General features: G+C 36.7%; 1 long non-coding RNA gene across 1 annotated transcript; it reads right to left on the reverse strand.

Moving 5' to 3' along the window:
* Nucleotides 1–2,265: 2,265 nt before the first annotated feature.
* On the reverse strand, nucleotides 2,266–11,809 carry LOC115967903. The gene is made up of 3 exons (XR_004086586.1): nucleotides 11,467–11,809; nucleotides 10,331–10,393; nucleotides 2,266–2,598 (listed from the first exon to the last, which is right to left on the reverse strand). It is a non-coding gene; the product is annotated as an uncharacterized LOC115967903 (long non-coding RNA).
* Between the last annotated feature and the right edge of the window lie 6,476 nt (nucleotides 11,810–18,285).

An 18,285-nucleotide genomic window follows, 5' to 3' on the forward strand; every position in this document is an offset into this window, starting at 1 on the left:
GGGAGTGTTAAAGGATGACATTTGAGGCTTCAAGCTACAGAGCAGATTGAAGTAGCATCAAATAGAAAAGGAAAACAGAGAAGCTACAAGTCGTTTTGTATAGATAGTTCTAGAGCTAAAAGTAGTTTAACCTTGATGTAATTAGTTAGATAGTAATGGACACATGTTAGCTTTATATTGGTAGATTTTTAATTAGTTAGGTTGTGAATAGTTAGTTAGCTTCACCCGCCTATTCTCATTGTATATAAGGAACAGAGTTCACTTTATTTAACATACAGATTCATTCACATACAAAATTTTCCCTCTTTCTCTCATTTTTCTGGTTTCCATGAGTTCCACCATTATTGAGGGCATATGTGCTTGAATTCTAACAGTAAACACTCAGAGAGAAAGTGAGAAAAACCAGAGAGAAGAAGTTTGAGAGAGATGAAGAGAGAATTGGAACTTTCTGGAAAGATACTCACATAACCATTTCATTACACTCAAAGATCTATATATACAGCCCAAGCTAATTACAACTGCCTAACTAACAAGCCTTAAAACCTGTGATTGATCCGTAAAGTATGGAGCAAAATCTGGGATAAATAACAGAATTAAATGCCTAATCAATGCCAGACAACCATCTAACAAACCCAGGAAAAACGACAGCGTTTGGACTTAATTACAAAACTCATCAACACTTAAATAGAACGACATCGTTTGCTTAAGTACATTAAAAATCATTCCTAGCCGTTGGATGGGAAACTAGCTGTTACACCTTGATGCTCTTTGATTGCTCTGTGATTGTTCTTGTGCTCTGTGATTTGCACTCTCTTAACAGGGGCAAACCAATTGCATTGGCAAGCTCGCTATATGATCAGGCAAGTCAAGGCCAGCTTTCTTGTCTCCAGAGCATGTTGTGTGTACCCTTGGAAAATGGCATTATTGAATTGGGCTCTACTAAGCTGAATCTCCAAAGCTGATATCTGATGAAAATCCTGGAAATGATTTCTGGCTTGGCGTATCATTTGCAGGGCCAGAACAAATAAAATCTTATCTTCCACCTGTGTTTCATTTTGTATTCCATCGTTCACAATATAGCGCATTTATTTTCTTTATTAAAAAAAAAAAAAAAAAAGATAACATAGAAAAAAAAAATCCAACACATAGTAAGTTGTGAATGATAGAGCATAAACTGGAACATAATATTTCTCTTAAGATGGTACTACAGTGAGATAAAAAATTTTCAATAATTGGACAAAATTTAAGTACAATACTTAGATATAGGGTCGGTTTGGATACCGCTTATTGCTAAAAATTGAAAATACTGTAGTAAAATAATTTTTAAATGAGTGAATAGTGCCGTGGGACCCAGTTTTAATGAAAATTTTGCTGAATTAGTAACTTGTGGGTCCCATGAATAGTGCACGGGACTCACTGACAGAGATGCAAACGCATTGCATTGAAATTTCAACACAATCCGAACATAGTCGTAATCAATAAATTATTTAATTAAATTCAAAATATTTCATTGCATCAACTAATATAACATAAACAGTGTTATCAGTTCTAATGATAATCAAATCAATTGCCCTTAATAAGTTTAAATGCCCTATTCGAGAGTATCCTAAGAGCATATATTAAGGAATAAAATATACCCAATTATGAACTGTAGTGTACATTTTTTGAAAAAGAAAAGTGGAAATACCATTTTGGTCCCTATATAACAGGGACATTGTTAATTTGATTTTTACATTTTAGTAGCAGTCAGTTTGATTTCTATTATTTTTAACTTGCTGTCAAATTTGGTCTCAAATGTCAAATCATAGCTTTTTTTGCACTTTCTTGGCAACCAAACACAAATACACAAATCGAATTTACCAATTTCCAACTTTGGTAGACACACATATCATCAACTTAGCAACTTAAACAAACACATAGACCTAGAATTACTACAAATTGAAAATAACAAATATCAAATTGAATGGAAGTTGAAAATAACAAGAACTAATTTAATTGCTATCAAAATATGAGAACCGAATTAATTGCAAGTTGAAAATATTAGGGACCTGTGAGAGGAACAAATCTTTCCCCAATCAGGTATTGTCCGCTTTGGGATGAGTAGGGTCAACCCTTGCTCTCACTTGCATGGATTTGCTCAATCTCACATCAGGGAGAGACGTGTCACACCCTAAACCCGATACCTGGATTTATGACCATGACCGGCATGCTAATATCTAGCTTAAACTTGATATTAACAAGAACTGACTTAACTTTTTCCAAAAATTTTACAAAAGCTTCCCTCTTTATTTTCATTCTTGTTTCTTTACTTAAATGATATAACTTTCCACTTAATATTCCGAACATCTACATTGTATCTCAAAGGATAACACAATCCACCAATTATTCAAATTCTAAATTTCACATAATACATCTCTTAACACTTTAAGGTACCTAACTTTTATTAGATCCTAAAATACAAAATACCATAAAACTAAACATCAGATACAAATTTGGGATCTATACATTTAAAACTAAAACTAGCTCCTTCCAAACTCGACTAAGGCTCCCTCTGCTCCAAAAATAAAACTTGTTGACTGAAAGAGTAGAAGGGGTGACCTACACAGCTCAGTAAAGGTAAGATATATAAGAATTTAATAAGAATGCATGTAAATCAAATCATTTCATTCTATGAATATTTAGATAGGAGAACATCTTTACATGCATAGTATTTTATACTATTCATAATAATAACTTATACGTTCTTCATAGAAAATAATTGTTCTCCTTTTTTTTATCAGGTTAATATTACCAAAATCTTTCAGATTAAAATTCTTTCTGTAAGGTTGAATTTATTTAACCATCTAATTGGCTTTATTCCGTGCCAAATTTGCTTGTAATTCAGCATTTAGTAACCCTGTATTTAGGTGGGTTTGATGTAAGGGTAGTGAATGAGTTAGAGTGAAGATTGCTCAAGAGTGTGCAAGAAAACAGAGACTCGCGGCTGGGACTCGCGGCTGCAAGCCGCCAGAAGCAGCACACGTGCCAAGCATGCTGGAAGGTGAACAGTCATGCTAGCTGGAGCACTACAGGACAAAACAGGACAACTGGCCATACGGTTATCTCGCGACTGGATCTCGCGACTTAGTCAAGCCGCGAGGTCAAGCCGCGAGCCACCCCTGTTTTGTTAAACCTGACGTTTCACATTCCTCTCCCACTCTAGTATAAATACCCCTTTTACCCACGATTGAAAGAGAGCTTCTAGAGAGAATTTTGAGAGAGAAACCCTAAAGAAAAACAAGATTGATTCAACCACAATCTATACCTTAGAGCCTCTTCAAATTCCTCAACTCTCTTCCTCTCCATTGTTAAATCCTTGAGAGGCATTATACCAAACCTGGTTCTCACCATCATCATCACTGTGAGACAGCTGTTTGGATTTCTGGGAAGCAGTTAGGAAGGAACCAATTTTCATTGGTTGATGCTATGGTCTAGTAGCGGAATCCGGGAAGCTAGAAAAGAAAAAGGTTCGACACAACCTCGTTGGAGCAAGAAGCTTGGAGGGCTCAGGTGCACTGGGTAGATTAGGCTTGGAGGGTCTTTTGCTGTCCATGTATCCCAACTGTATTTTCTAGTGGATTGTTTACCGCTTGGAGGGTGGCGGAGAGGTTTTACGCCGAGGGTTTCGGTTTCCTCTTCGATAACACATCGCGTGTTGTCTTTGTGTTTGCATCTTCCTTCCTCTCTATCTTTGCCTTTTTATTATCTGCTGTGGATTTTATTTTGTTATGGCTTAGATAGTTTTTAACCAATTTCATATTATAGCATATGTTAAGTTTCCGCACACTAGTTGTTTGACATATTGCTTGAATTGGTTAAGTTGTAATTTGGGGGTCTAAACGTTCAAAGGTGTTTTTACACGTTTTTGAACTTACAATTGGTATCAGAGCGGGTACACTTGTTGTGGTTTAAATACCTAAGTGTGATCCTTGACCCCTTGTGTTTATTTGCCATGGATTGTGCTTTGTATGACTCTTTGCATGATTTGGTTGGTGATGAATGTAACATGCCACATGCTTGTGAAAATGCCTCTATGAGTGTTAATCCTCATAAGTGCAATGACATGTTATTTGAATCTATGGGTGTTGTTGACAAACTCTTGAAGAAAAATGCTAAGAAGTTTCAAAAGAATTTGAGCAAGTTATTTTGTGAAAATGATGATTTGATTGCTAAGCTCAATGAATCCAACAAATTGATTGAGAAATATAAAAAACTTGCTGAAATTTCTCTTGAAAAGCTGAAAGAGTTTGAACGTTTGAATATAGACTTGGATGCTAAACTTGTTTTGTCTAACAAACTTGTTGATGATCTTAAATGTGAAAATGAATCTCTTAAGATGCATGCCAAGTGTTTGATTGCTAAACCTATTGTTAAAAAGGATGAAAATATTTGTTGCAATCATGTTGTGGTACCCGATTTTGTGCCTAGTGTGTGTTCTACCTTAAAGGACAAATCGGTGTACATTCCTCCACATAAAAGAAATCAAAATGTGGAGAGAAAGGCTGTTAAGTCAAAGCTTTCGTTTAGGTCTCAACCTAAGGTTTTGAATGGATCTAAGTTTGTTCCAACTTGCCACCATTGCGGTGTGATTGGTCATATAAGACCTTAATGTCATAAGTTGAAGAGGGAACAAAACTATGTTGCTAGATCTCTTCCCAAAAAGCCTGGTGGACCTAAACACATTGTCTGTCACCATTGTGGTGCCTTTGGTCATCTAAGACCTCAATGCTCTAAGTTTCATGCTTTTAAAAGAATCAAAAGAAAAGAAAAACTTGAGCTTTTTGGAAGTTGTGATAAAAAGAGTAAACCGGTTTTGAGTGAAAATAGCATGTTGTTAAAGAAAATGTTTAATGCTCTTAACTCCTTGACTATGTGCATCTCCGGTTCTCATTCTTCCAACCCTCGTCTCACTTCTCTTGAGATACTCATTCCAAACAATCATTCCGTTTGGATGAGGAAGGGTTCCTATGGTTGAGCTTTTGCTCTTTTGGTCCTTGATCTAATTCTTTCGATCTTTGTAGGACCCTTCATGCATTAAATGTCATATCTTCATGCATTTTGTGCATCTTGCATTTATTTGTATGCATTGTTTCGTTTTTTATCTTACTTTTATATTTCTGTTTTGTGTGAGTAAAAATCCAAAACCACATAAAAAGTGAAAAATTCAAAAAGTTTGATCATATATGTTTGAGCACATATCACATGTGAGTTTGGCCTTGTACCTTTGTACAAATGGTTTTGTGCATTTATGAGCTTAGCTTGTTATTTTTGCACTTATATCTTTGTGGGAAAAATCTTGACATCTTTGTGTGATTGTTGTAAATCGATTTTCAAGCTTGTCATGAATGATTTGTCAATAGTCATGTTGGTTTTGATACATGCATAGACTTGTGCTTATATCTCTTCCCACTCTTTTATTTTTATTGCTTAAAGAGCTCTATAAATGTAAATCTCAAAATGAAAAGAGATAATGAGCTGCAAAAGCCGTCGCACATATTAGTATTCGACTAGGAAAAAAGGAAAGCGACTTATATGAAAATGTATGATGCCCAAAAAGCCAAAGGCTTGTTCATCGAATTGAAATATCACAAATTTCTGGCATCAATCTCAAAAATGAGATGTATTGCTCAAAATGAGTTGTAATGATTCAAAATGATCAAATGATATGAATTGTAAGAAGCCAAATGAAAAGCTTCAATCTTATGTAATCATTTTCTTATGGGAGGTCATATATGTTCATTTCTATAATTGAGATAGACCGCTTGACTTAGTACTAGTTGTGTATGACTTGATTGAATTGATCATTGAAACTTCACTCTAGACTAAGGACTATTCCACATTTGATACACACACACAACACACATGCCTAATGTTCAATAAATGTCTTATTCATTTGTTAGATTGTACTTGTCTAAATGTGATGTGTGTGTGCTCAATCATATATGGTTCAATCCAAAAAGATTTTTGATCATTTTATATGTTTTTGGAAGTGATTTTTATCACTCTTTGTGTTCATGTTTAGTGTTTACTTTGTTTTTCATTGTTTAACCATGTTCTGTATTGAAAAACAGGTGTCAGAGTTTTTCGCGGCTCAGCTGGCGACTCGCCAGTCGCAAAACTCCAGTCGCGAGTTCATCCAGAAGCTTTTGGCGACTCACTCGCGGCTTGCTCGCGACTCACTCGCGACTCGCGAAAATTTTCGCGACTGAACCTCGCGACTCGCCCAGTCGCGAAACGCCCAGAAACAGCTTTTTAAATGGCTTTTTGTGGGAAACTTGTTTTAAACCTCTCCCATCCTCTCTAAAACCCCTCTTTCAATATTTTTACATCAAAACCCAACCAATTTGAATGGTTTTTCATTCCATTAACATTTCTAAGGTAATTATAAATTCTTTTCATTATTTTTGATCCTTGGATTATGTTTTGGAGAGTTTTGTGCTCTTGGTTGGGATTTTTATCATTGGGGTTGGGAAAACTTAATTTTTGTCAAATTTCTTTATGGGATTGGTTTCTTTTGTTGATATGCATTGGATGTTGGCCCCTTGTGGCAGAAAGAACATGTATTAAGGGTGGATTTCATGATGTTCATGCATTGTTTCACATTATTGTTCATAGTGTGCATGCTAGGTGTTTGATAAAATGCCTCTTAGACATTTTCTCGCTTGTTTGGACTCCGATGAGTACCAAACTTTGGGGTTTCTCATGTTTCCTCATTAGGAACATGTTTGGTTCATTGGTTGTGTATTTAACACACCCTGCCCCACATGTGCATTTTTCATGCATTGGTCATGCATTGCACTTAGCCACCTCTTGCACACACCTTTGCTACCCTTGTCATGCATTGGTCTATACCTTACTTCTTCATCCTAGCATGTCATGTCTCTCTTATGCTTTGTAGCATTTTACTTTGTCATGGGTTTGAGCTTCATTTTCTCATTCATCTTGCACCCCTCATGCATCATTAGCATTGTTCGTACCTTCATCTCTTACCCTCGTTTCTTCTTGACCCTTTGTCTATTCCTGACAAAAAGGGGGAGAGTATACTCTAGAGAATATTCCGGAGTATTTTGTCATTTCTATATGACTCTTATGTACATCATTAGGGGGAGAAATTCTATTTCTCATGCACATTTGTAGGGGGAGAGATATTCCATAGGGGGAGAAGACATTGAGATAATAAGAAAACTTTGCTTTTGAACAAGCACAGGCTTTATGGTGCTTTGAGTTATGTTTTGTGGTTCTCTTCGCATCATGTTTTTGTTTTGGACATGCATACTTCCTTATGCTATTGTGCTTCATTGAATGCATGTTCGGATGATCAATTGTTTTTCTATGTGATCATTGTAGTCATTTCTATATGATTGTTTTGGTGTTTGATCAAGTTGCTCATATGTTTTATATCATGTTTATTTGATCGCAATTTGCTTGTTACATTATACTTGTCCTTTTATTACTTACTTTACCTTGAGGGTCTAATGTGTTTTGTGCAAGTGTTTTAGGTTACAAGTATATATGTTCCAAGTGCATCACAGCTTCTCATCACTTTGAAGGGGAAAAACTTTATGCACTTTTAGTTTATATTGTTTAAGTTTTTATTCAATATAATGTGTTTGTACCCATGTGCTTTTGTAAGCTTTTAGGGTTAATGTGTTATGCATAGTTTGTAGGCTTTATGGTTTGTACCTTGCTTATTGCAGCCTTTATGCTATGTTGAAATCAGTACTTTAATCTAAATGTCTTGCATTTTGGTTTATGTACTGTCACTCTTGTGCCCTTGTAGGATTGTTCCTAGATGCATATACCTTGTGTATTATGCATTGGTTGAGTGTTGAACATACAAGTGTCTTGACTTGTGCTTGTTAACTTGTATGTCCATGTGTTCATTCCAAGTGTGAATGAGCACTGTGATCACTACCTTGTGGTGTTCACTTGGTTGATCAAGCCATGGTTTATTTCTTAACTCCATCTTTGCTTGATCACATTTTGCCAGTTTCATATGCATTTATAATTTTCTGCTTACAATGATCATGGTGTATTGTTGTGTTTCAGGAGTATTATGTCCATATGATTCAAGTGCTTCACAGCTTCTAGAGTTAGGTGTGAGTGAGTTTTGTTCAACTGTTCCCAACTCACATGTTAAGTCTAGAGTCTGTTTTAGGGTTTTGTCACGGAATAGCCAAAGGGGGAGATTGTAAGGTTGAATTTATTCAACCATCTAATTGGCTTTATTCCGTGCCAAATTTTCTTGTAATTCAGCATTTAGTAACCCTGTATTTAGGTGGGTTTGATGTAAGGGTAGTGAGTGAGTTAGAGTGAAGATTGCTCAAGAGTGTGCAAGAAAATAGAGACTCGCGGCTGGGACTCGCGGGTGACTCGCAGCTGCAAGCCGCCAGAAGCAGCACACGTGCCAAGCATGCTGGAAGGTGAACAGTCATGCTAGCTGGAGCACTACAAGACAAAACAGGACAACTGGCCATACGGTTATCTCGCGACTGGATCTCGTGACTTAGTCAAGCCGCGAGCCACCCCTGTTTTGTTAAACCTGACGTTTCACATTCCTCTCCCACTCTAGTATAAATACCCCTTTTACCCTTGAAAGAGAGCTTCCAGAGAGAATTTTGAGAGAGAAACCCTAAAGAAAAACAAGATTGATTCAACCACAATCTATACCTTAGAGCCTCTTCAAATTCCTCAACTCTCTTCCTCTCCATTGTTAAATCCTTGAGAGGCATTATACCAAACCTGGTTCTCACCATCATCATCACTGTGAGAAAGCTGTTTGGATTTCTGGGAAGCAGTTAGGAAGGAATCAATCTTCATTGGTTGATGCTACGATCTAGTAGCGGAATCCGGGAAGCTAGAAAAGAAAAAGGTTCGGCACAACCTCGTTGGAGCAAGAAGCTTGGAGGGCTTAGGTGCACTGGGTAGATTAGGCTTAGAGGATCTTTTGCTGTCCATGTATCCCAACTGTATTTTCTAGTGGATTGTTTACCGTTTGGAGGGCGGCGGAGAGGTTTTACGTCGAGGGCTTCGGTTTCCTCTTCGATAACACATCGCATGTTGTCTTTATGTTTGCATCTTCCTTCCTCTCTATCTTTGCCTTTTTATTATCTGCTGTGGATTTTATTTTGTTATGGCTTAGATAGTTTTTAACCAATTTCATATTATAGCATATGTTAAGTTTCCGCACACTAGTTGTTTGACATATTGCTTGAATTGGTTAAGTTGTAATTTGGGGGTCTAAACGTTCAAAGGTGTTTTTACACGTTTTTGAACTTACACTTTCATTTCCTACAAAGTCACCATGTGTATATTCTCATTACAAAATAATCATTTTAACTTAAATCAAATAATCTGCAACTTTGTATTAAACTAGAAACATCTTGACCCAATAAGAAAACCTTTCTTTATAAACCTTTTCCCGAAAAATATTATAACTTTCATAGTAATGAAACTTAACATTTCATAAAGAACAGGTATCTGATAACTTTTAAACATAACTTGTACTTTCATCAGAAGTTTTATCTTTATAGCACAATAGAACTTCAAAAACTTTTATCTTTAATGAACAGCTTTTCTTTTCATCAGAAACTTCTTCTTGCCATGAGAGCTTTTACTTTTCACAATACATTTAAACAAAATAATTCTCTCATGATTAATAACATAACATAGCTGTTCATATCATATTGGTTAGTCCATATCTGATAAGTCTGTACAAAGAAGGCCTCATCACATTTGGGTGACCTCGTGTGCATGATATTGTCCTCTTTGATAGGCCTGATGGCACATCTCCTCAAGGTTTTATTCCTCCCCGTCGTACGTACACATTGGGGAGAAGGCCTTGTTCAGATTAGAGTTATGGGCAACCCCATTTCCTCTACTTTAAATGGTTTAAAGTTACGGGCAATCCCATTTTCTCTACTTTAAATGACCAAACATATAACATTTTTCCATGGAAAACCAGTAATTAACCCCTACTGGCCGAGTTCAGATCACCAGAGAACATAACCCGAAAACCTTTCATACTTATACATCATACTGTAATTTCTTATTTTGCATAACATTTTATAATAATAGCATTTCCATTCTTTTCTTTAAACATCATGTTCGTGGAAATTAGTAATTGCATCAATATGCTTAAATTATATACATAAGATTTCAAAAGCTCAAGAACATATCTTTGTCAGGATAATGATTATATGCCATATCTCTAATCAAAAACCTTTCAATGCATAATATACTTTAAAATAACCTCATGATTTATCAAATGCTCATATAACTTATCCCTTACCTGAAAGCAGAGGAGCCGAGAGCCTACAGTCGAAGGAGCTTAGACCTAGGAAACTGGTAACACCTAAACCAAATATCAAAACTCATTACTTACTATCAATTATCTCTTATCATAAACTTACACATTCATCTCAAAGCCTATCTCTTAAAATCAAGGAAGTCCTAATCCCACCTCAATGAGGTTCCCACAAATACAAAGTACATTCATCAGATAACATGATGTACTAATCACAGAGAAACCAATTTATAAAATTTATATATACTCCAAACATACCAAAGGATGAGCATATTAAATTATAGCTCAAAAAATTCACCCTAACTTGAGAATTAAATCGACAAATTCAGGTGTAGCATATGCTGTTCACTGCTCATTTCAGCAGCGTATGCTCCGTTTGCAAAATACAAATGGGCTGTCCAAACACACCCAATTGTCATGAAATTTTACATAACTACTCCCCTGTATGTCCAGTGTATACCATAAAAATTTCGGAATCAAATCATAAACCCATGATTTACTAAACATCACGCAAGACAGTATACTCAAATCTGTCCTGACAGAATTTCTTGCAAATTGCAAATTAAACCATTATTTTTATGTTCATCCAAATTCTGTGAGACCACTTCCATAATAACCATGTGTGTCTTAGATTTCATAGGAAATAACCCTAGTATCCAAATTCACTGTATAAAATTTAATACATAATTTACCATGCATGAACACAGAATCTGTCACAGTGACAGCTTTGCAACGTTTTATCGTAAATTCACAAACAATTATCAAACAATGGTATTTTCATATGGGAATATTTATACACTCATTAGACATGCTATAAAACACTTACATATAGTCATTTAACCATTTAGAGCAAAAATACACACAACAAAAATCCCAGCAGCACCATCAAAAATACTCATCCTAATTTTTTCTTACTTCCTTAATCATATAAAATCATTAATTAGTAAAAACCCTAATCTACTTCAACAAACCATCAACACAATTTCAAAGCTTCTTAAAATACTATAAATATATAGATTTACAAGTTCATAATTTCCTAATTTCACAAACCATAAATACCATTACTAAAAATTCCTTGAAGGAATCATGGATTCTAAGGTGAGAGTAGCTAGAATCCATACCAAATTTCTGGTTCTTGAGGGGAAATAGAAATAAATCACTCTTGCATGAAATGATCTCCCTTTCCTAGTGCTTGGACCCGAAAGTATAAGCGGTAGAGAGCTTAAGAGAGTTTTTTGAGTCTTCTAATTTTCTTTGAGAGAGTATAAAGAAGAATAAGGTGGAGCTTTTGTCTTTCCTTTGGTGTGTGAACCCGTGGACTCAAGAGAGCTTCCTTGCTCTTTCCTTAAGACAAAAGAGAGAAAAGTGAGGTGAGAATTTTCTGATTTAATTGGACCCGTGGGAATAGAGAGGGGGAGCTTCTTGAGTCTTCTTTCTTTAAGAAAGTCAAAGAAGAGATAAAGGTGCAACCAATAAGAACAAAGAAGGAAGAAAACAAAGAAGCAAAGCAAGAATGACCAAGGGAATTTCTGGTGCAGCCAAGAAGTCAAGCAAAATATCTTGGGTGATTCACGTGTATTGCTAGGATAGAAAGGGTAACTTACCTTTTCAACTTTTAGTATTTATACTTTTCACCCTCCCATAGTTCTATATTCTAGAAAGGCCCAAATAACAAAATAATTTTGCATATAAACCCTTACCTTTATACACTTAATTAAACACCAACAATTATATATCTAATAACTTAAACCACTTAATATAATTTTGTACATACTTAGTATATATTTAAAATACCGATAGCAATTCAGTTATGTATAATTTTTACAATTCTTATTCAATGGCATTATAAAATAATATACTTATTAAATACTCTTCTATTAATTATTAAAAAAAAAAAGGTTGCTTAAAATAATAATTAACCATTAAAACACATAGTTTAATTATAAAGTTGGGTCGGGGTGTTACAAGACGCCTCCCACCCTTACCTTATAAGCACTTGGCCTAAGAGTGTGTTATCAACGCACACTATGGTACAACATTGGGGAATCTAATATATTTGACATGCTTGTTAGTATTTCAAATGTTGCAGAGGGTGAAAGTTTTAATAAAACAAAAATTATCTCATACAAAGTGAACAAAGTTAGAAATATACTACAGATACTATGTAAATGCTCAATTTACATTTTTTTTTAATATAAAACTTTCAGATCATTTTATTACTCGGTAATATGATTTTTTTTTTTTTTTAAATACTCAATGATATATTACTTTTTCAATCTTTTCTAAAATGATATGAAAATTCTCACTCACTTATCCAAGCAGAATAGAAAACTCATTCGTAAGCGTGTTGACTACGTATTTTCCGCTTGGGAGGAAACTGGAGCAGTAGATGAGACAATGCGAGGAAATTTCCAGTCAATTATATTTTACTCGGCTATACTCCCCCTTCCATCCTCTCATATAACCTCGTTCTTGTGCAATCCACCGGTAGGTTCCTCGTTCTTGGAGCAGTAGTTGTCCCTTTTGCCTTTAGGATTATATGATGGAATCCATTGCACCAGCCGATGTGTCTCTGCCCAGTACACCAGACACAGATCTACCATGGATTCCACGTTCTATAAATTGTTCCATCTCTGAAATCTTTCCACCAGCCAAGTCTGTGTGCAGCAGTGATAGTTCATCGGAACATTCTCTAATTCCACACTTCTCTCCTTATTCCATACAAACATTCTTTCCACCCGCCCATTCTCGGAGTTCAGTATCTAGTGAAGGATCGCTTTACGACCTTTCTTATTCCATAGCCTCATTCATCCAGCCAAACCATTCTTATCCTCCAATTGAATCAGCCCATCACCCTCAGATTACTAAAAACAAAAGCAAATTGATTCATGAGCTAAATTTTTTTTTGAGTAAAATTAAACGTCAGTTTCATGGGTCTGAGAGGATTACCAGGCGCCCAATTGAATTTACCAGGCGCCCAATTGAATTTAGAACCTACGGCCAAAACAGAATCTTCCCACAGCAAGTGGAGGCGGAGTTTGAGAAGGCCCAGAAGAGGTGGACCTACGCTATCTACTGGAAGTTAGACAGGCCAAGTAAATCTCCTTTAGGGGGCACCTTCAGTCCTACCAAATCGTTCAACAATGGCAACATGGCCTACTCGTTCTTCGATCTCATTGATTCAGGGCCCGACACCATCTTTCAAAGTGTCATAGACCAAGTTTTCAGCACTTCGAAGCCCATCTGCCTGGTCGAGAAGGACTTACTGGCCAGCTCGCCGTACTACCGAGGCCGTGAGGGCCTTGACTATGGGCTCCAAACCATGTATTGGATACGCATAGCGGACGGTGTTATGGAATTTGGCTCTACAGAGCTGATTCACCCAGTTCACAGAAAAAAGAAAAAGAAAAAGGAGCTGAATCACCCAGCTTGAATCTCATATCGATTTAATTGATTATCACAAATGAGCACAATATGATAGGTTAAGGGTGTATGTGAGAGAGAGAGAGAGAGAGAGATTGAGCAAAGAAAAGAAGAATGAAGACAAAGTTGCAATAGAAGAAGAATAGCAGCTAACAAGTTAAACGACAGTAGTTTTAGTCTTTTTTCACTTTATTAGCTACAAGTAGTTTTATGTATTAGCTTAAGTATGCCACTCACGTGCATATAAGTAAGTACAGTTGTCTAGCACTAGTTTTCTAAAGCTTCCAAATCTCAAATTTGAATGCTCTTTACTCTTCTTCAAATATTCTTGTATCCATCCTCAAAGATTTTGTAAAGTTGTGATTTACAACTATATGTTTTGTTAACTTTAATTTCGTGTCAAATTTGATTGTAATTCTATTCAATCTTTTGTACCCTGTATTTATTGTGAGATTTGATTGTAAGGGTTGTATGATAGAGAGAGAGAGAGAGAGAGAGAGAGTGTGAAGACTCAAGCAATTGAAGACTGAAGAGTTCTTGCGGGTATCTCGCAACTAAGCATCCCGCAAAGTGACTCATGTGACTTGCACATGCCAGAATGCGAAGAATCAGGACAGGATGGAGACAGCTGTGTCTCACTAGTATCTCACTGGTAAGGCCTTCCCGCAAGACACCCGCGAGACATTCTATTTTGTCATACCGTCAATTCTGATACACACTTTCTGTGCCTACACTATTTATACCCACATTACCCACAGATGTTGAGGAATGCTTTTGAGAGAAACCCTAGCCAAACACCTTAAGAGTTAGAGATTGTTATACCCACAATCCTCTACACAATTCCTTGTGGATTTTCCTCAACTCCTACCTCTCCATTTCCATACCATTGAGAGGTTGATAGCCTAAACACTTACCACACCCTTTCAGAGTGTCAAGTGAGGTTTTGGTGCTGCTGGGAAGTATTGGAAGAAGCCAAGAATGGCAGATGCAACATGGAGCTTGTTGCGGGATCTGGAGAGTTAGACAAGACACGATTCCAAGAAGCCTTATTGGAGTAGGAGTTTGGAGGGCTTAGGTACATCGGGTAGATTAGGCTTAAAGAGTCTCTTACTAACCCATGTATCGCAACTGATTGTCTAATGGATCGATTACCGCTTGGAGAGCGGCAGAGAGGTTTTTCACCAACTTCTTCAGTTTCCTCTTCGATAACACATCGGCGTGTTATCTTGTGTTTGCATCTCTCATCCCTACTCTTTTACATTCCATTTTACTGTTGTGTTGTCTTGATTATGGATTAGAGTAACTTGTTTGTTTATCTGCTCGCATTTACACTATTCCACACTTAAAATTAAGTTAGTGTAAAATCTATCGAGCCGTAACTTTAATTTGGGGGTCTAAACAGTTATTGTGTTTTTAACACTTTTTCAAGCTTTCAATTGGTATTAGAACGGGTACACTCGCTGTGATTTAAATACCTGAGTATGTTCCTTGACCCTTTGTGAGGGACCGGTCACAATCTCTTAATGCCCCACCATTCTTTGATTGAGGCAACTATGCTTTTTGGAAGGTCCGAATGAGGGCTTTCTTATGTGCTATAGATGAGTCCAAATGGGATTCCGTTGAGAATGGGTATGTTAAACCCACAACTGCCAAGTCCGAATAAGACAAGGCAACTCTTGCATTAGCTAATGCGAATAGTAAAGCCATTAATGCTATATTCTGTGATGTGTCCCCTGATGAGTTTCACAGGATATCACACGTGGAGACAGCTAAGGAAGCTTAAACGATCCTTGAAATGACCTATGAGGATACCAAAAAAGTCAAGGACACGAAACTTCAAATGCTTACCATCAGATTTGAAGAACTTAAGATGGGAGATGATGAGGCTTTCGATTCTTTCTATGGAAAGCTCAATGAAATTGTAATTGCCAAGCTCAATCTTGGAGAGAAGATTGAAGATTCTAGGGTGGTGAGAAAGATTTTGTGGTCTTTATCAGAGAGTTTTCGAGCAAAAGTTATAGCTATAGAAGAGAGTAAAGACTTGGATGAGATCAAAATCCAAGAGCTAATTGGATCTCTCCAAACATATGAGCTGGGACTGCCTTCTAATAAATCGAGCAAATCTCTTGCTCTTAAAACCATCACCGAGAGAATGGACAACTCCTTCGAAGAGGATGATGTGGAGAAGGAAGTAGCATTCCTTACAAAGAACTTTTGAAAATTTCTGAAGATGAACAATAGTGGGAAGCCTTTCAACAAAGGAAAGTTTTCATCTCCCAAAGGTGATAGGAAGAAAGATGGGAAGGAGTCTTAATCTACTCAAGGGATCACTTGCTTCGAGTGCAATGGACATGGACATGCCAAGAAAGAATGTCCTAATTATTTGAGAATGAAGGGCAAGGCATATGCCACAACTCTCAGTGATTCGAACTCTTCTAGTTCAGATTCGAAAGAGAACTATGATAGAGAAGGGAATTACTCCGCTTTTATGACTATTGCTCATGTTGAGTCTTCGGAGGACTTGAGTTTGCTTGTACAAGAGCTTGGGGAGCATAGTGAAGAGGAATTAATGGGAGTTGTAGAAGAATCGGATGCTGAAGAAGATGAAAGTTCAGCGGGCCTTCAAGAGAACTACAATTCTCTTCTTGAGAAGTCTGGAGAATATGCAAGGGTGGCCAAGGCAGCTATTAAAAAGATGAAGAAGGCAGAGGAGGATTATAGAAGTCTTCTAGTGCGTTATAAGGAGGCCAAATGTGAAATAGAGACGTTGAATGGAGAACTGACCAAAGCCTACTCAAAGATAAAATTTCTTGAGCTTGAAGTGGTTCAAGCCAATGCTAAAGTAGAGCGAGTCTCCTCCAAAAAGCTCGATGAAGTTCTTTCTCATCAAAAACCTTTCTCTGAAAAACTGGATTGGGATACACTGGAGAAAGTAGTTCGGCTGTCAATGTTTCCAAGGAAGTGAAGTTTGTAAAAGTCAAAGAACTGATGGTAACTACCACAAGGCTGAGAAAGTGAAGGAGGAGAAGAATAAGAACGTGGCTGACCGACGAGTGTTGAATAAGCCCCCTAACTAACCAATGGTCAAGCCTAAGGTTCAAGGGAAATCACCTCCAAAGTCGCAAAGAGGTCCGAGAATTAAACATTTCTGCCATCACTGTGGACTTCAAGGACACACCAGACCAAATTGTCATAAGTTGAGGGCATTGAAGAATGCAAGTGATCAGAGGTCAAGAAGACCAAGAGATGACAAAAGGAATTGGGCTGTTGAGCAATCAAGAGGTCCAGATAGTGATTCCGGAGTGATGGATGTGATGAAAATGATTGATGCATTCACCACATGATTGTCAAGCTTCTCCAGAAGGTTTGAAGGCCACAACACTTGTACCCAATCCTATAGGGATATCACCCTAAATGCATGTGATGTATGGGTGAAGAAGGGTACTCATGCATGATCACCACCTATGTCCATGTATTAATACTTCCTATGTTTAGGGACATTTGTTCATGTATCTTGACATGCATAATTCTATTTGTGTCTATTGCTTCTGGTTATTAGCATTTTTTTTGGTTTTGGTTTTGGTTTATACCTATGTTTGTTGATCTTACTTTTCCTGTTTTGTTTTTGAGTGTGTTCAAAAATTCAAAAAGCCATAAAAATTGAAAAATCTTCAAAAAGTTTGATTGCTTGTGTTGTGTATATCACATGTGACTTTGGCCTAGTATGGCATAGTGCATTTACGAGCTTAGCTTATTATGTATGCACATATATCTATGTGGAAGAAATCTTGTAAACTATGTGTGATTGTTGTAAATAGATCTTCAAGCTTGTCATGAATGATTGGTCAATAGTCCTAATGGTCTTGATACTTGCATAGACTTGTGCCTATATCTCTTCCCACTTTATTTTTATGTTTTTGCTATAGAGCTCACCAACTATAAATCTCCAAATGAAAAGCAATAATGAGCTGCAAAAATTTGTCACACATACTAGTATTTGACTAGGAAAAAGGGAAAACGACTTTTGTATTAAAATGTATGGTGCTCAAAAAGCCAAAGGCTAAATCTAAAAATTGAAATATCAAAAATTTCAAGCACCAATCTCAAAAAGAGATGTATTATCCAAAAAGGATCAATTGTTATGATTTATACAGAAGCCAAATGAAAAGCTTCTATGATTTGTAATCATTCTCTTGTGGGAGGTCATATATGCTTGAAAGTTCAAATATGTGTATAAACACCCTTGAACGTTTAGACCCCCAATTTACAAATTAACCAATTCAAGCATTATGTCAAACAACTAGTGTGCGAAAAATGAACATAAGCTATAATATAGAATTGGATAAACTATCTAAGCCAAATTAAAATCACAACCCACAGTAGATAATAAAAAGGCAAAGATAAAAGGGAAGGAAGATGCAAACACAAAGACAACACGTGATGTGTTATCGAAGAGGAAACCGAAGCCCTCGGCGTAAAACCTCTCCGCCGCCCTCCAAGCGGTAAAAAATCCACTA

Source organism: Quercus lobata, chromosome 11, assembly GCF_001633185.2.
Source record: "Quercus lobata isolate SW786 chromosome 11, ValleyOak3.0 Primary Assembly, whole genome shotgun sequence".
In the NCBI taxonomy this organism is placed as follows: domain Eukaryota; kingdom Viridiplantae; phylum Streptophyta; class Magnoliopsida; order Fagales; family Fagaceae; genus Quercus; species Quercus lobata.